The 23475-nt window shown below is 41.6% G+C and overlaps 1 long non-coding RNA gene across 1 annotated transcript; it reads right to left on the reverse strand.

Moving 5' to 3' along the window:
* Positions 1 to 17: 17 nt before the first annotated feature.
* On the reverse strand, positions 18 to 23423 carry LOC130117551 (uncharacterized). Its single transcript, XR_008810691.1, has 3 exons — positions 23327 to 23423; positions 21585 to 21706; positions 18 to 50 (listed from the first exon to the last, which is right to left on the reverse strand). It is a non-coding gene; the product is annotated as an uncharacterized LOC130117551 (long non-coding RNA).
* Positions 23424 to 23475: the final 52 nt, after the last annotated feature.

The following is a 23475-nucleotide window of genomic DNA, read 5'->3' on the forward strand; positions in this document are numbered from 1 at the left end:
TGCACCCCAAAATCCAGCGGTGTTAAGAAGACAGTTTCTACTGCTGGGCCCTGCAATGTGAGAGGATTAATATTAAAAAAAAATAAGATTTTGTCTCCTAGGAAGTAGCAAAACATATTGCCAACTATGGCCAACTATGGGGGATATGTTTTCAAGTGTTTTGTAGGCCTACTCTTTGTAAACTTACCCATGAATGAGTTTACACAACAAAATCATAATGATAAGTTTATAGGAAAAATGACTGAAAGCCCTCTGTCTGTACATTTCCTGTGAAATTGATAAGGGTTGCTTTTACTCCTGATAAATATGACCACTGAGAAAAAGCAATATTCAATTGGTCCATTTTTGATTAGCTCATAGTTGGCCATGTGTTGTTTGCTGTTGAACACAATACTAAAAACTAATTGTTTCAAATGAGGGCATACCAGATCAGCAAAATATCATGAACAGCAATTGTAGACAATTTTATCAATGTTGCATAATTTAATGATTAATTCAAAATTTCATGAATATTAGATTCGAAAGGAGTGGAAATTGTTTTCCGAAATGTTTAACATAATTGCTTTTTAATACTGCCTTGACTAACTGACAAGTTTTGAATTTGACCACACAGTAATGGGATAGCAGCCTTGCAATATAAATTGAGTTTATGCATTTCCTCCCATCATATGATTTTTGGGACAATTGATGGAAAATTGAGAATCGTCTTCAGAATATGCTAATTTATAGAAAGAAAATGGCAACACATGGTGGGGATTTAGGCATGAGAGAGTAAATCAGAATGAAACTATAATACAAAGGTGCCAACTAGGATCCATGGATTAGGTCTATATATCAATAAGATAACATGACAAAATCTTAGTATACTAACTGCCACACAGCAGAATGATCACAAGTGCTTTATAAATGCAAAACACTGAGGCACTCTGTAAAAAATGCCATAATCCTGTTCAGTCTTGGGATAAAAATCAAACAAGCTTCGTGTTTAAATCTAGTCATTGCATTTTTGTATGTCTCTCTTGCAATATCTGCTTTGCATTGTCAAAGAGTGGCACCCAGTCGAGAGACCATGTGCAAAAAAAAGTGTGGTAGCACTATTGCACAAAAACACAATAGTGTTACCACAAGAGACTCAAAGCAACAATTCTGAATATTTACATTCAAACAAATGTCACTTTTGATACTTTAAATTGCTGGTGTATAAGTCAATAGCTTAACGTATGTTGTAACAGGCAGTGGGTGACACAGCAGTGGTTGTGAAACTTACAATAATATCTGCTATGATGTTAATGTGTTCACATTGTTATTATGTAATTCTATACAAGAGGTCTAATCAAAGTTTACAGAAAGATATATTCTGTCTGGCTGAGATTTTTACATATCTGCTTATCTTGATAGTAAACCAAATTTGTCTGGGATATGGCTCATTGGTAGTAGTCCAAAATTCAAAACCACCAGGATGTCAGGGCGAGGCGGTTCACACTTAAATGTATGGTTCTGAGAGTTTTGTTTGGTACTAGGCCAGGAAAGTACTGGGGGAGGGAACCCAGATAGCAAAATTGCTGTGGCCCGGACCCATCCCACATCCGACACTTCATCCAGCCCACATACTATGTGGAATGACGGCACTTGGGGGGCCGCTCCTGTTTGCCAGATCTGGGCCAGAACCAAGCCATAGCAATGCCGCATGTGCTCAATATTTGCCAAAGGTGGCCCATATTTGGGCCATATTCACCATTTACCAAACTGGCCACTTCAGGGTCACATCCAGGTTACATGTTGCCAAGAGCACCTCATCTTTGCTATTATACATGTGGGCCACTTCAGGCTCACATTCATTTTGTCAGGGCCAGACGAAGGCCATCAGTGCTGCATCATTGCCTGAAGTGGCCCACATCCGGATGCTATCTGGGCCACCACCCGCACATTTCTCTTATTGAATTGAAGGCGGTGCACTATCGCGTTCACAAAACTATTGCGTTCCCTCGCAATACCTTTTTCACCAGTAAAGAAGAAGAACCTAACTTCCGGCTGGTTTCTGCGTTCATCATCATCGTCATCAGATCATTCAGCGTTGGGTAGGCAGTGTTAATTTTAACTATTTATCAAACTATTTGTATGAAGTCGCTTTGGATAAAAGTGTCTGCTAAATGTTAATGTAACAGTAAATTTTTCAACACTGGTAATACCTTGTTCACCAGTGAAGACGACGAAGCTAACTTTCGGCTGGTTTCTGCCTTCATCATTATCATCATTGGATCATTCAGCGTTGGGTAGGCGGTGTTCATTTTAACGATTTATCTGCTTAATGTTAACGTAACTGTATGTGTCTGCTAAATGTTAATGTAAATACAGTAAGTTTTGCAACACTGCTCTCCATAGCCGGCTCACTATTCAGTTAGAAATGCTTTGATTTAACACTTGCAGAGTGAAGGTAACATCCTCTCGCAGGAAGAATTCTCTTCAGTTGTCTAATGTGATAACCATGCCTGTAACCGAACACTGTCGCGATCTTTATATTTGAGTCCAAGCTGAAAAGAAAACTCAATGTGAGGCTCCATGGATGTTTCGACTCGGAAGACACTGGCGACTGTACCCGAAAGTATTGCGAGGGAACGCAGAAGTATGATATATATGATGAAAAGTATTCAAATAAATAAATCGTCAAATGAACACCGCCTACGTAACGGCGAACGATCTGGCGACGATGATGATGATGATACTGACAGTGAACGCAGAAACCAGCCGGAAGTTAGCTTCTTCTTATGATGACGAAAACGTAGAAACCAGCCGGAAGTTAGCTTCTTCTTACGATGACGAAAACGCAGAAACCAGCCGGAAGTTAGCTTCTTCTTACGATGACGAAAACGCAGAAACCAGCCGGAAGTTAGCTTCTTCTTACGATGACGAAAACGCAGAAACCAGCCGGAAGTTAGCTTCTTCTTACGATGACGAAAACGCAGAAACCCGCCGGAAGTTGGCTTCTTTTTCTTCTTCACTGGTGAAAAAGGTATTGCGAGGAACGCAGCATTTTTTTTCTCACCATGTCCATACTACGGCTCCGAAGTGCACTGATAATATTGTGGCTGTATTTTTTATTATTTTTTTGAAGTTGCGCGAGTGAGCGGTTAACTCTACATCAACTGTGGAGGAGGGGATTATCGTGTGTGTGTGTGTGTGTGTGCGTCAGCGGCTAATCCCGCAAAGTACTGGACCCATCAGCCTCTTTTTTTTGCAGTTATGTCTATATGATCAAGAACCGCTTGTGATTGCGGCGATTAAAAACTTTCGAAAAACGTTTGTTGTCGCTATCGCCGCTCTCTCTTCACTCACTTTCTAGCTCACCCGACCAACGCTGCTCTCTGTCGCTGCACGCAAGCGCACGTTTATTTAGCTCGGGCGGTGACAAGTGTCCATTATGTACTCGTGTATGCGTTATCCTCAATCACGTGACCTGTTCGTCCGCCATCTTGGAGGACAGCCAGACCTTAGGCAACCAACGTTTACGCTAAAGTTCTCATGGTCGATCTGTGTGTAAAAGAACGACTTTTTAAGCGAAAATCGGACAAACGTACGGAAATAAAACATTGCGGTTGTGAGCCACGCTTCGAAAAACAGCTTGCAAAAGAAACTGTACAAAGTTCTGGCCTAACGGCGCAAAGGATCAGATTCGAACCACGGAAACGGCGCAGAAATTAACCATTGTTAGAATATCGAACCACGATAGCTGTTCTGTATGAATCAAACCTTGAAACACATTCTGTCCACTCTGTTTAGAAAACGTTTAGCATCGCGCAGTGAGCGCAATGGCGGATGTGTTGCCGTCACGTGACATGTGACGTAATATGAAACTAACCCATACAATGAGATATACTTTGATCCCCGTGGGGAAATGCGTCCTCTGCATTTAACCCGCCCTTGCCCTGTAACTGGGAGGAGCAGTTGGGGGGGGGAAACTCCAATTCTTTATGCCATGCCTCGGTCAAGGGCAGTGACGGGAGTATTAACCCGGTCTTCGATGGTGGGAGGAAACCGGAGCACCCGGCGTAAACCCACATACAAACTCCACACAGAAATGACCTGGGACGGCCTAGGGTTCGAACCCAGGACCTTCTTGCTGTGAGGCAACACCGATACCCACTGGCCCGAAATATTTCACTGCTGATCTCAGCACAGGAGGAACACTGGATGAACCAAGAATATTTCGCTTGACTCACCTCGCCGCTATATTTCACTGACATAATAAGGGAGATGAGACGCGGAAGTGCCACAGACGTCGATAAAACCCCGCTATAAAAATACAATTTCAAGAGTAGGGTTAATCAGTCACAGCTGGCAATCATCTCAGTAGCTACAATGAAACATTTCCCATCGTTAAACTGCTTTCGTGGTGTATTTGAATAAGCACTCGGTGCTCCACTAAGTTGGGCTATTCATGAAGCACATCGTTGTTGGATTGCTTATGCCTGTAGATGACACACCGTTAGACAGCCAACACCCGTTCAACTTTCAGCCTGAGGCCAAGATGGCGCTGGTGTGAGCGACACTTCGGCTTTTCCCTCACTAATATCTTGGTTAAAGTTTATGTAAGTTGCAAATATCTTAAATCTAACTTATATGTCAACTTAAGTAACAAAGTTACCAACTACCGGGTATCAACTATGTTTTTTTTCCCTCCTTCTCTTGTAATACATCTTGGCACCAACAGTGGTAACGTGAAGCTCTCTGTGCACGGTAACGTCCGTCAGGCTGGTGGACGCTCCTCCTTTGGTGTTGGTCCGTGGACGTCACTGCTAGCTGTTTCCGCCTTCGTGAGATCGATAACTTTTATTTTCTTATCTCTTCTCTTTATTCTGCCCTAACCTCTTCATTTTGTTCTGATTAAGCTATTATCTGTGCTTGGCTCACTTATCGCTAGATTCTCTCGTTTTCTTGCCCTTGGGACTCGTGTTTAGTCGGCAGCTTCTCCTTCCTAGTTTGTTAACAGCTTTGAGCTTAGCCTAGCTTAGCAGTTAGCTCTATTACATTCGCAGTCAAAGCAGCCTCGTTAAAACGATGGGTTGTGGCGATGCTCCGTAGTTAGGTTGTCTCTATTAGAGACACGTGTCCGTGAGTTAGAGCAGCTTCTTTCAGCTAGGATTACGTTAGATGTGACGGGCACTCCAGATAGCCTTAGCCTCGGGCCTGACAGCAAACCCGCTATTGTTAGCACTAGCTCAGCCTCGTCGGCAGATACGGCCGAGTTTGTCTCCGTTTACCGGCATGGGGAGGCTCGCAAGAGCAAGCCGCCGGTCGTGTGGCCTGGTCTGCAGTCACCTCTCCCGACTGCATACCGGTTTTCACCACTCACCAGCCCTGTTGGCAGTCCTAGCGGCCAGCGTGCTTCTCCCGTTCCTGTTGACAGAGTAAAGCAACGTATGCTAGTGATGGGAGACTCCATTACCCGCTATATTAGATTATCACCAGCCTTGGTTCACTGTTTACCCGGGGCCAGAGTCTCCGACATAGAGGATAATCTTAGGATGCTGGCATCACGGAGGGAGAGTCAGGGAACCCAGGCACACAGCACCACTATTTTGAGCAACATTGTTATTCGTGTCGGCACCAATAACGCTAGGATGAAGCAATCAGAGAGCTCAAAAGCCAGCCTTGTTAGAACGTTTGAGTTTGCCAGAAAGATGTGTCGGCATTGATTGTCTCTGGTCCCTTACCTGTGAGGGGTAATGATGAGATGTACTGTAGGCTCACCTCAATGAACCGCTGGCTGGCTCGTTACTTTAATGAGCAGGGATTCGGCTTTGTTGATAACTGGCCTTTCTGGGACCGCCCACCTGCTGAAAGCGGATGGCATTCACCCTACTGGGGACGGCCCCGCTCTTTTGTCTAGTAATATTGATAGCTGTTTACGTTTAGTTTGACACTAGGGACTTATCATTCAGCAGGTTGCAGGCGATTAGACAGCCTGCTAGGTTTAAATCTAGTGTGGATGGGGAGTCAAATATTTTAATATTATTCAGGGAATTTCTCATAGTGTAGATTATCAGACTGACAGCTTGGTCTATAACACTGAGACAGTCTCCCTACCCTGCTTGCTGTATTGCTCCCAAGCTCTCCTCTACTAAATGTGTGACTCACAATAATCTAATAATTATACCTACCACTGGTGGTGGTGAAATGTGCAACAAGTACCAAATAGTCTACAGAACCAAACATCTGTTATCAAAAATGTGACCACATATCATCCAACGCGTTGGCTGTCAAAATTTTCAACAAGGTGTCTAATTCCAATTAATATTTCACATATTGGTAGCTCTAAAGTTCTGCCTACTACTGATCACTTCCACAAGATGCTTAAATTTGGTTTCATAAATGTCAGGTCATTGTCTACCAAAGCCTTACTAATAAATGATCTGATTCTTGAACATAGTTTCGATATGATTGGGTTATGTGAAACATGGCTGAAACCAAATGTTTTAATTCCCTTAAATGAAGCTTCCCCACCCGACTATACTTATGCCCATGTAGCTCGGGCAAACAAACAAGGTGGGGGTGTTGCCTTAATATATAAATCTATTTTCAATTTTACTTCTAGACTTGAATCTAAATTCCAGTCTTTTGGGGCTCTTGTTCTTGGTCCATCTCCCTCAGCCATGAACAGACACGGCTCAGTCCAAATTGTGATACTCTATCAGCCTCATGGCTTTTACTGTCTCTTAAGTTGGAGAATTTGTCTCAGGCCTCGTTACCCATTCTCATGAGATTCTAATTCTAGGTGATTTCAATATTCATCTGAATAAGGCTGCTGATCCTCTAAGTATCAACCAAAAGTATCAACTACTGCCTTTCTGGCAGTAGCTGATACTTTTGGGTTGGCCCAGTTTGTTAAAGAGTTAACTCATTGCAGTGGTAACACCCTTGATTTGGTTTTATCTAAAGCAGCGGTGGGCAGTCTTCTCCAGAAAGGCCAATGTGGGTGAAGGTTTTTGTTCCAACCAAACAATTACACACTGTCTTCTTATCAAGTTCCTCAGCAAAGACTCTACTGCCTGGTTAGTGAGATCAGGTGAGTAACTGCTTGGTTGGAACAAAAACCTTCACCCACACTGGCCCTTTCTGGATAAGATTGCCCACCCCTAAAAAGGGATAGCCGTTTCTGATCTGGATGTCTTGCCAACCACACCTACTATGTCAGATCATTGCCTCATCAAATTTGAAGCATTATTGGTCTGTCCAGTTAATGTCAGCACCGATGTAATTGCCACTCTCCACATTGGTCCTTCCACTGTAGCTGCATTTGGCCAGCAACTGCCTGAAGTCTTGGTTCCTTTCACTGTAGTGATTGACTGTTGAAAATTTCAGTAGTGACTTAAATGTGGCCCTCTCTAGTCTCCTTGATTCAGGTGCACCCTTCACTACCAGAGCTAGGCAACTAAAGAGGCCTACACCCTGGTTTAACGATGAGACACGCGCTCTTAAATGGCCTGCAGTAGACTGTAACGTAAATGGCGAAAATCAAAATTGGAAGTTTTTTTTTATACCTATCGTGGCATGAGTGTTTACTGAAATACAAGCGTGCTTTATTATCAGCTGCAAAAATATATTTAAAAAAAGATTGTTTTACCTGCTGCAAAAGCAACGTATCTCTCTCAATCAATATTAATAAACATAACCCCAGATTTTTCTTTGACACTGTATTTAAACTTACTAAAAAGCAGCCGTCTATTAGCTGCTCACCATTCATGGCCCATGAGTTCCTAGACTTTTTCTACAATAAGGTTGATGAGAACTTGCTCTTCAACTCCAGCGGCTCCTGCAGATCCTGTCTAACCAAATTCATATCTATACAGTGAGTCACTGATAGTCTCAAAAGCTGTAATAACAGGGACTATCTTTCTTGATACTTTGACTAAGCTCGTGTCAGCTTCTAAACCAACTACTCACCTACTTGACCCTTTACCAGCAAACGTTTTGAAGACCTCTGGCCTTTTCTGGGACCTAAATGCTAAACATTGTTAATTTATCACTTACTACTGGCATTGTTCCTAGCAGTTTTAAGACAGCTGTGGTTAAACCTCTACTTAAAAAAAAAACCCACGATCCAGGGTCTCTTAATAACCCTCGACCAGTCTCTAATCTTCCATTCTTTTCTAAAGTACTAAAGAGAGTAGTGTATCAACAACTTTCGACCCATATAGAAAAAAACCCCATCTATATGAACCTTTTCAATCGGCTTTCAGGGCCTGTCATTCCACTGAAACTGCTCTGACCAGAGTGGTAAACAATCTTTTACTAGCCATGGACTCCAATTCCAATTCTGTGCTTCTACTACTGGACCTCAGTGCAGCCTTTGACACCATTGATCACTGTATAGTATTAGACAGATTAAATTGTAATTTTGGTGTCTTTGACTTAGCCCTTTCTTGGCTTAAGTCCTACTTATCTGGAAGAACACTATGTGTCTGCTATAGTAATATTACATCAAAATTCTCTGATGTTAAATATGGTTTACCTCAGGGCTCTGTTCTTGACCCTCTATTTTTCTTTTTATGTTTCACCTCTTGGGCAAATTACACGCAGCTATGGAATAAATTTCCACTGCTATGCTGATGATACTCAGCTGTATGTACCTATAAGGGCTGATGATCATACTACTACTACTTTCGGCTGCTCCCATTAGGGGTCGCCACAGCGGATCATCCGTTTCCATCTCTTCCTGTCCTCTGCATCTTCCTCTGTCACACCAGCCACCTGCATATCCTCCCTCACCACATCCATAAAGCTGCTGTTTGGCCTTCCTCTTTTCCTCTTCCCTGGCAGCTCCATATGCAGCATCTTTCTCCCAATATACCCAGCATCTTTCCTCCACACATGTTCAAACCATCTCAATCTTGCCTCTTTTGCTTTGTCTCCAAACCGTCCAACCTGAGCTTATGGCTTTCATGATCATGGAATTTTAGTTGACCATTAATTGTCATACAAATAATCGCGATTAACGGTTTGTCTTTTTTTTTTGTGGCCTTTTCTCCCCAATTGTACTTGGCCAATTACCCCAATCTTCTGAGCCGTCCTGTTCGCTGCTCCACCCCCTCTGCCAATCCAGGGAGGGCTGCAGACTACCACATGCTTCTTCCGATACATGTGGAGTCACCAGCCACTTTTCACCTGACAGTGAGGAGTTTCACCAGGGGAACGTAACACGTTCTCATTCAATGCCAGGGGATTATGTAACATATTGAAGAGGAAATCTATCTTTCTATATTGTGCAGGGAAAAATGCAGATTTTTATTTTGTTTCAAGAAACACATTCCACTTCGTAAGATATGAAATTTTGGAGGAGGCAGTGGGGAAGAGAGATTTGGTTTTCTCATGGTAGCAGTCGGTCAGCAGGGGTCGCTGTGCTTCTAGGTAATTTCAAAAGGTCGCATTCTAAAACATGAGGTTGATGGTGAAAGAAGGTGGATTATTTTGCTTATGGATATTTCTCAAATTCAGTTTGTCCTTATAAATACTAATGTTAGTAATAATAAACAATTCAACACTGCCCTATTTTTAACTCTGGAAATGAAGATCAACCAAATTAATATCAAAATTCCCTTTTGCTAAAAAGTTATTAGGGGAGGTTCCTTCAATACCACTTTTAATCAAACAATTGAGAGATGGCCACCAAAAACAAACGATTCTGTTAATAGTGTATGTTTCCATTTAGATCTTATATATACTGGCATCACAAAAACCCAGACCAAAGAATATTTACTTGGAGCTACTCAGATCTCTCAAAATAGTCCAGAATTGATTTAAATCAAATCAAGCTGCATTTTATATAGTGCTTTTCTAGCTGCAACAGCCACTCAAAGCGATTTCTGGCTTATCAGTAACTACATTACTGACAAGATTAAGGAAGTCTCTATCGATCCAGTTGTGTTAACTGACCATAAAGCAATCTCAAATAAGATAAATATGAATGCTTTAAGCACTAAAACAATAAATAGAAACTACTATAAACTTAAATTCATTACCAGAAAATTAATACTTTAAACAAGAATCTCATAAAATCATTAGGAAATATTGGAGACAAGTGAGTGTACTCAACAAAGTGGGATTATATTGGGAATTAATTAAGTTTGAAATGAGAAATTTGGCTATTTCATTAGGGAAAAAATTGCTCAAAACAAAAAGAAAAACAAATAATTACAAAAATCCTGGATTTTTCTAAAAAGACAGAGCTATTAAATGAGGTATTAGAATTATCTAAATCACAGACGTGATAGATAATAACCTCATAGATAATATCCATGAGGAGAAAGCAAGAGAAGCTTTTATAAGGTCAAGACTTAAATGAATGGAACATGGTGAAAAAAACTACTAAGTATTTTTTCCAATTTAGAAAAGAGACGTCCTTGGTTAACAAAATTTTTATTAATGTAACCAATGAGAATCCTGATGATATTTCACATTATATCGCCTGCTTTTATCAAACATTGTATCCATCTATTCACCCATGCCCATATAAAATCCAATCATTTCTAGAAGTCTCCAGTAATGTCAAGAAAGTTGATAACCCCTTTAAAGCTTTGTGTGATGATCAGATCACTATTGCTGAAATCAAGGAAAGTGTCAAAGGTCTTAAAGATAACCGTGCCCTTGGAAATGATGGTCTTACCAGTGAATTCTATAAGGCCTTCAGTGAAGAGCTAGCTCCATTCCTTCCCTCATTAATGAATCATTAAGAGAAAAAGAACAACCTGCATCATTTAAACAAGGAGTTATTACAAGGAGTTATTGCACTAATTCGCAAACCCAATAAAAACAAGCTACATATAGATAACTGGAGACCCATTACTTTACTAAATAATGACTGTAAAATATTTGCTTTAATTCTTGGTAGAAGACTTAAAAACAGGATTAGAAGAAATAATTGATGAAGAACAAACTGGCTTTATGCATGGTAGGAGTATTCACAACAACATTAGATTAATTCTGGATATGACTGATTACAACCACCTCATATTGGATGAGAGCTTTGTACTATTCATTGACTTCTATAATGCCTTTAATACTACTACCTTTTTTTTAAAGTAATAAAATTTCTTGGTTTCTGTGATTTTTTTTTAATGCAGTCAAAACACTATACAATGGAAACAAAAGCTCAGTAAAACCGGCTCATGGAACTACACAACGATTTCAATTGAAAGGGGTTTAAAAACAAGGCTGTCCAGTCTCCCCATTTCTATTTTTGTTGGTCACTCAAGTAATAACATCCCATACCAAAATGAGCAATTTTCAAGGGATTTCAGCTTTTGGGAGAAAATTTTAAATTTGTCAGCTGGCAGGTGATACTTAATTATTTTTAAGGGAACAAAGATGAAATCCTGAAAGCATTATGGTGAATTGAACATTTCTCTGTTGTATTTGGTCTGAAGACGAATGCCAAGAAATCTGTCCTTTTCCCACTTGAAGCTTGTAAATTTGTCTCATATACATGACAGAGGTAAAAGATACTGTCTCATATTTGGGGATCACTTTGCAATGATGAAAAAAATACATACAAAATTGAATTTTGACCCAATTATTATCCAAACCAAAAGCAGGCTCAGTATATGGTTATCCAGATATTTAAGAATTCTCTTATCAAAGGCTGAAGCCCTTTCAAGGTCTGTATATACATCACTTTCTTTAAATATACCAACTGAAATGTATAAAGTACTAAATTCACAATTAATCAATTTTATCTGGAAGAATAAACCTCACTACTTAAAAAGAGCGATTTTGTACAACAGAAAAAATAATGGGGCCCTGGAAGTCTTAAGTGTTTCATAATCTAACATCCATCCCTCCATTATCCAAACCACTTATCCTGCTGTCAGGGTCGCGGGGATGCTGGAGCCTATCCTAGCAGTCATTGGGCAGCGGGCGGGGAGACACCCTCGACAGGCCATCACAGGGCAAAAACAATAGCTTTAAATAAATTAAATTGGCTTATAAAATTTTTAAATAACAAAAATAGCATATGGAACATCTTTCCCAAATACGTATTTAGTAATGTTGGTAGGTGTGATTGAATTTCTTCTTAAATGTTACTACTCCATAGACAAATTACCTATCAAACTAGCTCATTTTCACAAACAGGCACTATTAGCATGGACCTTGGCCTAAAAGCACAACTTCTATCCACACAGACATTACATATGGAACAACAAAGATATTCCGTTTAAACACAAAACTATGTTAATCCAGAAATGGTTTGACAACAATATCATTCAAGTTCAGCAACTTTTAAATAAAGATGGGGTATTATTGTCTTATGGTGAATTTCTGAAAAAGTTTGAATTACCTGTTACACTGAAAGTATATGTATTAGTGTTTGATGCTATTCCGAAAGGTGCTTTACGAGTTCTGAAAAACTCATGATGATACAACTCAGTCCTTAGATTGGAGAGGGAATATCTTCATTGGTGATTTAGGTGTCCTAAATAAAAAATGTAGTAATAAACAAATTCCGAATAACCTTGTAGAGAATAATATTGCCGTTACGCAAATGTTCTGGTCTTCTATTTATGGTGACTTGAATTGAAAAAAGGCATGGAGAATATCAGACAAATATTGTATTTACAGTAAAATGAAAGGTGTCATTTAAAATTTTACAGAGAATATATCCTGTAAAGCATGTTCTGGGAAGGTTTAAACTGAATATTATTCTTGTGACTCCTGTGGTTTGAACAAAGAAACAATTTCTCATTTATTTTTCCATTGTATGTAGTCCAAAATATTTTGGATTAATGTGCAAAACTTTCTATCTAGGAAAACAAGTCAAAATGGTCATGCTTTATGGTAGGGATATTTTAATTTATTTTGAAAATAACTCAATGGACAAAAATGTTAGCTTTTTAATCCAAATGTTTATGATTTTTGGTAAATTCCATATATACTTAGCACAAAAAGTAAGGAAATTTGTGTTTGGTAGATTATTTCTTTGTTGTAACAGTGCTTCTTGGCAATAAATTTTGGAAAGCCCGTTTATTTCCCTTTTAAATGGTGCCACATTTGTAAGGAACATGCATTTGTGGGATGAGCAGCAGAGCTGAGAATGTGGGTTGCACCCATGAAACATTTGCCAAATCTTCTCTGCCAGTGCCAAACAGCTTATTTTGCTGTTGCTATTGACTCTTGTTTTGAGCTTCTGGTACCCCAGGTGCTGACAATCAGTTGCCTGATGTAAGATTTATTGCCGAGAAGCATTGTTACAACAAAGAAATAATCTACCAAACACAAATTTCCTTACTTTTTTTGCTAAGTTTATATAAAATGAAATGGACTAATAGAAAACCAAACTTTACCTTATTTCTAATTGATATTAACCTCTATTACAATTCTCTAGTTAAGCTGAAAAACAGAAAAAAACAAAGACCCAAACAATATTTGAATCATGTAAAATTATCAACTAATGCTACTTAACTATTAGGCCCAAATGTCGGCTAGCAGACAGATGTCTCTCGACAATTTTGACGTCATGAGAGACACTTTTTGTGTCTCCCAGGGCTGTCGTGTATATGACACAATTTCTTATGTCGGCTAGCAGACTAGCAGACATTTGGAGCATAAATCTGTGCACCTTTATTTTTTTCCTCCTATGTATTATTTTGCTTCTATCGATTGTAAAAAGCTTCTTGCCCGATCCCTCTTTTATTTTTATATAACTGATTTCCCTGGCAATCTGTTTCCTCTTTTTATTATTTTTGTTCTTTAAACCCTTGATTTAAGTCTGAATGTTATCAATAAAGTTTTGAGGGGGAAAAAAACTTTCAGCCTCAACTCTATCGTTATTGTAAATATAACCTTCGTCCACTCGGGTATTGTTACATAATGTAAATAAAACATAACATAACATGGTGTCAGAAAACGGAGTTACGGAGAAATAGGCAAAGTAAAGTGTCCTGTCAGGCAAAGTAAAGTGTCCTGTCAGACAAGCTAACAACTCACAGAAAGATGAAGCCATTCAAGCCACTGTCACCACTGATAATTACTGGCAGCCTAGCAGAAAACTGGCACAGATGGGAACAGCACTTTCAGTTATACATGACCGCATCAGGAGCATGTGACAAAGATGAGGTTAAAATCACCATTCTGCTTCACACCATCGGCGAAGAAGCGTTGGACTTGTACAACACACTCACCGTTAGCCTGGTTTATGAAGAGAATGAGATGATGGAGTGACGTTCTCACAGCGTTCCGAAGCTACTGCTGCCCATAAAAAAATATGTTCGAGCGTAATCAATTCTGGTCACATCTGATGACAGAAGGGACTTCTGTAGACAGATTCATCATGAGACTGCGACAGAAAAGCAAAGACTGAGTTTGGCCCAAGTGAAAATGATATGCTCAGAGACAGGCTAGTATTTAGCATAATGAATCCACATCTAAAAGAGACTGCTACGTGAAAATGACCTATCGCTACACAGAGCCATAGAAATATGCACAGCAACAGAGCTAGCCAAGACGCACATACAAGCAATGCAGAATGTACATAATGTGCATATCGTCTTTAATGCTCAAGTGGAAGCTATAGCGAGAACAGCAGGGCGCCTGGAACAAGAGCAGCAAAAAAAAACCAGCAATAGCAGACTGACAAAGGTGTGGAAGGAGCCATGAGCCGCCCCAGTGCCCAGCCTATGGAGCTGTCTGCCACAAATGCGGGAAAAGCAACCATTTTAACAAAGTATGTAGGGCAGCAAGCAACGACAAAAGCAAGTTTAGAACAGACTTAAAACAACAGAGTGAAGTGCATTCCTTGTACATAGGAACAGTAGAGTGCTGAAGTGTGCGCAGTTAGACCAAACGAAGGACAGTGGGTGGTATACAAGCTTGACACAGGTGCTGAAGCAAACGTGCTACCTCTGTCCATTGTCAGGCAGATGCCAGGTTCCATTCAGCTACAGCCTACATTGACAGTGTTAGCTGCGTTTGGTGGTGCTTGCCTGACCCCAAACAGCGTTGTGTCACTGAAATGCAAGACCACCAAAGCCACAGCTACACTGCAGTTCTATGTACTGAGTAAGGCACACACACTGATCATGGGCAGAGAAGCATGTGAAGATCTTCAGCTGGTGAAGAGGTTGAGGCGCTCACCACAAAGTCTCCAGCCACCAAAGAGGAGTTGGTTGAGATGTATCCAGCAGCCTTCACAGGGCTGGGTGAGTTCCCAGGAGTCCATCACATACATGTTGATCCATCCATTATGCTTGTGGGCCATGGTTGCAGGAACATTCCTCTCTCTGTCATTGACAAACTGAAAGACACACAACAAGACCTTGAGAAAAGAGATAACAGTTGTCAAAGAACCAACAGTGGGTGAACAGTTTGGTCATCACAGAGAAGAAGAATGGTACACTAAGGGTTTGCTTAGACCCTCGTGACCTGAACGAGGCTGTAAAACGTCAGCACTACCCCATTCCCACCCCAGAAGATGTGTGCAGCAAGCTAGCAGGAAAATCCATCTTTGTCATCCTTGATGAGAAATATGGATACTGGCAGATCAAGCTGGATGAGCCATCTTTAAACTGCACCTTCAACACACCGTAGGGCCAGTTCCGTTTCCAAAGACTCCCATTCGGCATCAAGTCTGCGAGTGAGGTGTTCCAGTAGAAGAACTGTGAGACCTTCGGTGACATCCAGGGTGTACACATCATAGCCAACGACATGATCATTGCCGCATCATCAGATCAGGAGCACACTGAGATCTTACACAAGGTAATGGAGAGAGCAAATGCAGCCAATGTGAAGTTCAACAAATACAAGATCCAGTTCAAAGTCAACACAACAAATGGGGCACATCATCACACCAGAGGGACTGAGAGCTGATGATACAAAGGTGAAAGCAATCGACGACATGCCACCCCCAGAGGGCAAACAAGGCCTGCAACGCAGCTGCTTGGAATGACAAAGTACTTAGCACGATACATCCCAAATGAAATCTTGTTGAGAGTACCTCTCAGACAGCTACTCAGGAAGGACGCTATGTGGCAGTGGAGCCCACATCACAACGCAGCAATGGAGAATCTGAAAGCTACCCTCACACAAGCACCTGTACTGAGGTTTTACAACTACAATACAGGCAGACTCATCGAAAGACAGGCTGGGAGCGTGTCTTCTGCAAGAAGGTCAACCTCTGTGCTATGCATCGCAAGCACTCACTGAGACTAAACAAAGATACGCTCAAATAGAGAAAGAACTGCTCGCCATGGTCTTCGCAGCCAAAAGGTTTCATCAATACATCTACGGCAAGACAGTGACGGTCCAGTCAGACAACAAGCCTCTGGAGATCATTGTGCAGAAGCCACTGACCAAAGCACCAGCACGACTGCAGCAAATGGTCCAACAACCGCAAAGGCATGATCTGAACATCACATACACACCAGGCAAGTACATGTATATCACTGACACACTGTCCCATGCAACAGTGAGTGGAGAGGCAGAAGATGTCAACGGGAACTCCTGTGATGAGAAGGTTGTGTATGTCATGGAAGCCACAGACGCACTGGGCGCAGAGACACTCAGCCAGCTGAAAGAGGCAACTGCAGCAGTCAGTGTGCTACAAAGTCTGTGTGAGAGAAACAAGAAAGGATGGCCACAGAAACGAAGCAGCATGAACAGAAGCCCTCACAGCTACTGGCCAATGCGACACAACATCAGCCTACAGAACAACATCGTGATGGTCGGAGACAAGTTCATCATACCCCAGAGCTTCAAAACAGTCATCTTAAAGAAGCTACATCTAGCTCACCAGGGAGTTCAGCGAACAAAGGCCAAAGCAAGAAGAGTTCTTTACTGGCCTGGAATGGCACGTGACAGAGATGATGGTGGAGAAGTGTCAGCCATGTCAACAGCTACAGCCACAACACCAGAAGGAGGCACTCATCATGCATAAAGTTCCAGAACTGCCATGGATGAAAGTTGGAGCAGACATCTTCGAGCTGAAAGGTCAGTCATATCTGTTATTAGTGAATTACCTGACAAAGTATCCTGAAGTGCTACGTACCTGATAAAACAGCTCACTCAGTAATCCAGAAAATGAAGTCTGTCTTTGCCAGGCATGGTATCCCAAAAGAGCTCGTGTGTGACGTTCCATTTGCCAGCTACGAGATGAAGTCATTCGTTGCATGATGGGAGTTCAAGCTCACACACTCCAGCCCAGGATATCCACAGTTGAATGGACTTGCGGTAAGGACCATAAAGACTATGAAACATGCACTGAAGAAAGTGCAACAAACAGGTACGGTCCACATCTGGTGCTGCTGTCGTTGAGAAACACACCAGTAACAGGCCTGAATGACTCACCTGGACAGATGTTTGAAGGGAAGAGTCCTGCGGAGTACACTCCCATGCTCCAGTGCCGTGCTACAGCAGACTCCAGGATCTGCAGTCTCGTCAGCAGCGCTACTACAACCAAGACACCAAGCCACTGCCAGAGCTGGCCCCGGCATCCACCGTACACATACAAACGAGGTGTGGATGGCAGCTTGACGTAGCGATGCACAAGAGAGACGAACCACGTTCGTACACCATGCAGACACCTGCAGGAAAGACACTCAGGAGGAACAGGCGCCATCTGAGGAAGATGCACCCGAGTCTGTGCACAGACACGGACCCTGACGATCATTCAGAGGTAACACTTCCCCAGACACCCAGGTCAGCCGACCCACCACTGCAAACCCTCTAGTGAGTACACACAACTCTCCTGCATATCACACCAAAAGTGGTAGAGCGGTAAGATTCCCTACCAGATACAGACTATGTTATGGACACTTAAATTAAAGGTCTCACCAAGTTTAAACTCTTATATATATTAAAAAAAAAAAGAATGAAAGCGATGTCATTGTTTACAGTGTAATGTGTGTTCATGGTAGTGTGTCATTTTTTTAGATCACGTTATTGCATTGTATTTTGTCTACAGTGTGTATGAATAAATGAGTTCAAATGAGAATGACCAAAGATTTGATAATGTTTATTGTTAAATATGTTAAATGTAATGCATGGACCACATCCTAATCTAGAAAAGGGGGATGTGGTGTATTTGAATATGCAATCGGTGCTCTACTAAGTTGGACTGTTCAGAAAGCACATTGTTGTTGGATTGTTTATGCCTGTAGAGGTCACACCGTTAAGACAGTCAAGACCCATTAAACTTTCGGCCTCGACTCTGTATCGTTATTGTAAGTATAGCCTCCCTCCACTCGGGTATTGTTACATAACATGAATAAACCATCACATAAGTTTTATTGCTTTAGAACGAATGAAAGTAATTCGCCTTCATTTATCTTATATCATGAAAATCGTGATGGTTTATGCTGCATTCCATTCCAAGTCCAAGGTCGGAATTTCCCAGTTGGAATTTCCAATTTCCGACCTCCAAGCGTTCCAGGTGCACAACACCAAATGTCTAAGTGACCTCTTCAGTCTAAACTGACTGCAGGTATCCCCACCCTTATAAAAAATACAATGGCATAACAACCGAAACCAAAGATCAGTTTCATATGCAATGATCACGGCCTTATTTACATATGAAACTGATGGTTGGTTTCGGTCGTTATGCAACTGTATTGTTTATAAGGGTGGGGATACCTGCAGTCAGTTTAGACTGATGTCTTTATGCATGCCCAATAATCCAGGTAAAGACAAAGAAAGTTGAAGCAGTTCATCTGGACACAATGTTTATTGACAGATACGTTTCATCACTCATCTAAGTGACCCCTTCAATCTAAACAATAGTTGCATAATGACCGAAACCAACGAGCAGTTTCATATGCAAATATGGGCGTGACCATTAACTACAGTTTCAATGGCCATCTGTACTATTCACAGAGGATTTGGGAATGTTTGCAATCACAGCATTGTAAGACAGCGACAGATGTACTATTAGCTGCCCCCCCGGTTCAGAGATGGTCGTTCTCTCTTAACATAGATGGCCTCTTGATTCCCCATTCAAACCAGCGTTCCTCCCTATCAAGAATGTGCACCAATTTCTGGCGCAGCGTGTTTTGGGGTTTGAACGCAACCGAGACGCGGTGTTTGGAAAATACACATCTCAACTTTTCTGACGCTCCTGCCACATATGGAATCACCACTGGTTTACGCTTAGACAGTTGTTGTCCTTCTCTTTTCTATCGGCTGGCGCACTGCAGTCAGTTCAGACTGAAGAGGTCGCTTAGATGAGTGATGAAACGTATCGGTCAATAAACGTTTTATCCAGATGAACTGATTCAACCTTTGATTTAGACTGAAGGGGTCACTTAGATGAGTGATGAAACATATCTGTCAATAAACGTATCCAGATGAACTGATTCAACTTTCTTTGATAAACAAAAAATGATGACTGACCACCATTAACTGGTGTTTTTATTGGCAAGTGTATAAACAATTGAATTTTCAGCAGTGCAGCCTCCTTGCATATATATACAAAACAGCGGAATAACTTTTGTGCCCAGAAGATTACTTTCAGAGATTGTTGACCAACTACTCAATAACATTGTTGACATTTTTTTTTTCCCAATTGTACTTGGCCAATTACCCTATTTTCCAAGCTGTCCTGGTCACTGCTCCACCCTATCTGCCGATCTGGAGAGGGCTGCAGACTACCACATGCTTCCTCCGATACATGTGGAGTCGCCAGCCACTTCTTTTCACCTGACGGTGAGGACTTTCGGCAAGGGGACGTAGCATGTGGGAGGATCACGTTATTCCCCCCAGTTCCCCCTCCCCCCGAATAGGTGCCCTGACTGACCAGAGGAAGCGCTAGTGCAGCGACCAGGACCCATACCCACATCTGGCTTCCCAACCACAGACATGGCCAACTGTGTCTGTAGGGACGCCCGACCAAGCCGGCAGTAATACGGGGATTCGAACCAGTGATCCCCGTGCTGGTAGGCAACGGAATAGACCACTACGCTTCTCGGACACCCCACACAGTCGACATATTTTGACATCAATTTACACGCATGTATGTATTATTGTAATTAAATACAGGTAAATAAAGTTTACATTGCCTTAGTTGGGTGCTGCCATTGTTGTGTGACACACACCACCCGAAAAGTGTGAGAGGGATATATATGTGTTAATAGAGTTAGTCATAACAGCAATGCGAGTTTATCCAGGTTGCTGAAAATGGAACATGATGTTTCCATGTGTCAACTCAAGGACGGGATACTTAAGTATTCTGAATACTGATGAGATTTTACAGCGCATGCAAACGTAGTCACGATTTCATTTTGAACGGATCACTGGAATTACGATCGCTCAAATACTCCTACAATTACCATGATGCCCATGGGTGTCAGCATGTTAAACAAAAAGTCTTCAGCATAGCAGCTCTAGTAGGATAAGATGTTATCCTTATGTAAGCTTGATAGAACTCTGTACAGATGACTGCAGAGTTAATAGGGCAGTGAGACAGAGTCCCCAATTGAGAAAAAGGCTGAGACAACACTTTAAAAAGTACTAAGGAATATTAAGATGTGATTGTAGGACCAATAAATGCCCTGAGTATTACAGGTTTTTTTCTCTCCAAGCCTTTGTTCTATGAGACTGTCACTGTTTTCCTTCGGCTAAGCTACAAAATGGGTGCCAGGCAACAATTGGGTCACATATTCCTTAAGGATGTAATTTTTTTTCTTTTCCTGTGACCTTCAAAAGCTAAACTGACATGACATTCAGTGACATGAGAAGGGCTTTAACAAATAGCCGTCATTACAAGACTGTTGCTGCTGATGCTGATTAATAGCCTAGGTGAATTACAGAGCCCTTTACTCCTTAAAGTGACATATAGAGCAAACCTATTCATGCGCTTCCAGTTTTAACACACCCGTGAATATACTTGCTCATCAATGTAAATAACAAGACTAAATAAAGACAACATAAATACTGCATCACTTATAAAACCTAACATTGAGCAGATTAATGTGTCATTTTGGCACAGTTATATTTCACAAATTATTTATGTTAAATGTTAAACAGATTGCCTCTATAATTATGTACTTTTTAACCACATCTTGTGAAAGCTCTGCTGTTAGATGGCGGTTATTCTACCCAAGAATGACACTACTACCACAACTGTAGTACTATCCCTGTGGCCGTTTCACTAAAATACAATCACATACTATGAATGCACCCACTACAGCTTCAAAGTTCAACTATGCTATTAGATGGTGACTGTTCTGTATGAGAATAGTACTACTACTACCACCACTACTGTAGTACATTTCACTGTAATATCACTTAGTGCAAATGCTCCTGTTATGGCTTTGGATTTGGTTGTGCATTTAAGTATGTCATTACAAATGAGAGTTAAGTAAATTCTTTTGTGGCGCATAGTCTTTATTTTCAACCCACCACAAAGGAAAAAACAAAGAAGGCTTTGCTATAAGATAAGGAACAAAAACATCTGATAAAGACAGCCATCAGCACAGGCAACAAAAATATGACACGAGGACTTGGAAAGCAAAGTGAAATTAAATCTGAAATTAATAGTGTCGAATTATAGCTCTTGACATGCTTTATGTGAAATGTATTTTTAAAAATCTGAAATGGTCCAATACCTGATCTCTGACTTCAGCAAAGTGTCCATTGAGCAATATGTCTTAGGTTAGTAGGCCTATATAGGCTGCCGGACAAAAATAATCCAATTCAGTGAAGTGAGCCCTCCAAAGTGATGTCACACCTGAGAAAAAGGAAAGTGATAAAAAATTTAAAAAAGAGAGTTACAATGTATGAGACACAGAGGTACCTTTGCCTAAAACAGCTTTTGGTCAACCTTATCCAACCCCTCTCCCAAACGAATTAAAATCAAATTAATGCATATTTGATTCGCTTGGGATGCAGAAAATCGAGCATCATACTCGGGAATAATGGTATACACACATGCATTGTGATTTGTCAAGTCTTTGCACAAGGCATGTGGAAGTATACACATCCTCTTCTTACACAACTGAACAAACGCCTTCTTCTCTTGAGATTGCTGCGCTACATTTTTTGCAGCAATGTTGGAGAGACCGTTGTATTTCTTAACACATTACCTTTTCTGGGTCAATTAGGGTTAATGATCTCGCGTGGTGCGATACCCCACCGCTCACAAATACGCATGAAGACAAAACATAACCAACACAGATGAGTTAACTATTGCTCTGTAATGGTCGGCAACCCAGTGCTCTCCTGGACGAAGGAGAAACATGGATGCACTCCAAGCTAGCCGAGCACAACGGACTTCCATCATTAGATGTGAGGGGACCTCATAACCTGGTCAACACAGAATAAAAACGTGTGCTCTGCGGGGCAGTGGCTGACTTGCACAGTGAAAATGTCCATATTAATGTGGATAACATGACCACCAAACGAAGGATCTGAAATAAATAAGGACACCAAGCATGGCCTGTACTAGAGGAGGAGGGCCAAATATGGCCTTTTAAAAGTCGGATGAATCTTGCCTGGCTGGTAAAATGAGTGGGGCTTACATTGCCCAGCAAAGCACCGAGCGTTTGTAATATTTTAGTGAGAATTAAACGTTTCACGTTGCACGCTGTGTATTCGTGGCCAAGAAGTGAGCAAAACGGCAACAGCTACACGAGTTTTAATTGCAACTCGGGTTTACCACAAAGTAAGGATAAACCTGCTAAGCTAACTAGGCTAGGCTAACGTCAACTGACAATACTTGTAGGCCATCTTTAAATTATAACGCCTAACTGTGCTAAACGCGTTTCAAGCGTTTGCCACTTAAAATGACCCCCCCGCGTAGCGTGCTACGTTTGGGAAACGCCATACATTTTGTGGCAGGTCGTATGGGTTTTGTTAGCCATTGAAAGCGGCAATTAACGTCTCCCTTCGTCCCTGTAAATAGAAGACCGCCTCTCCCCGTAGCTAGCTAGCACCGTTCGCTAGCGTCCCGCAGGGTGAAGCGACGATAGCCATGTTACAAGCTGGCTTGACCGACCAGAAGAGCTAACACAGAAGAAGCTAGCACATAAGGTGGCTAAAGGGCTCACGACATTTAGCGTCTCGCATAGCTTTCGAAATTACACCCAACCCGGTCTCGCATAAGTTATCCGGGTCAGGAGGTACACCGGCGAGCCTTGTGCCGACTTTGTGAAAACGGTGACAATTTCATGGACGTTTCCGTTGGGAGACACAGCCAACATACTCGTGTGCTATGCGCCCGGCTTCGCTAGCACGCTAAGCTAACGTTTTGTCTTGTTTTTAGCCAGGCTGTTGTCGTCATCAAAATAATAGTTACCCCCCCCCCCAAAAAAAAAGAAAAAAAAGAGGGTGCTCTCGGCGACATACTTACTTTACCGGGTGTCTCGGGCCACTGGGCTCCCCCATTTTCGAAACCGGCCAGCAGCCGACCTGAAAACATCAAGCGACGTGCGCCGACGTCAAATCCATACGGAGCTCTGCGAGAGCGTCCGCGGGTCGCTGCGCTTCCAGTCCGGCCCG

The sequence above is a fragment of the Lampris incognitus genome, chromosome 9, assembly GCF_029633865.1.
Source record: "Lampris incognitus isolate fLamInc1 chromosome 9, fLamInc1.hap2, whole genome shotgun sequence".
Taxonomy (NCBI): domain Eukaryota; kingdom Metazoa; phylum Chordata; class Actinopteri; order Lampriformes; family Lampridae; genus Lampris; species Lampris incognitus.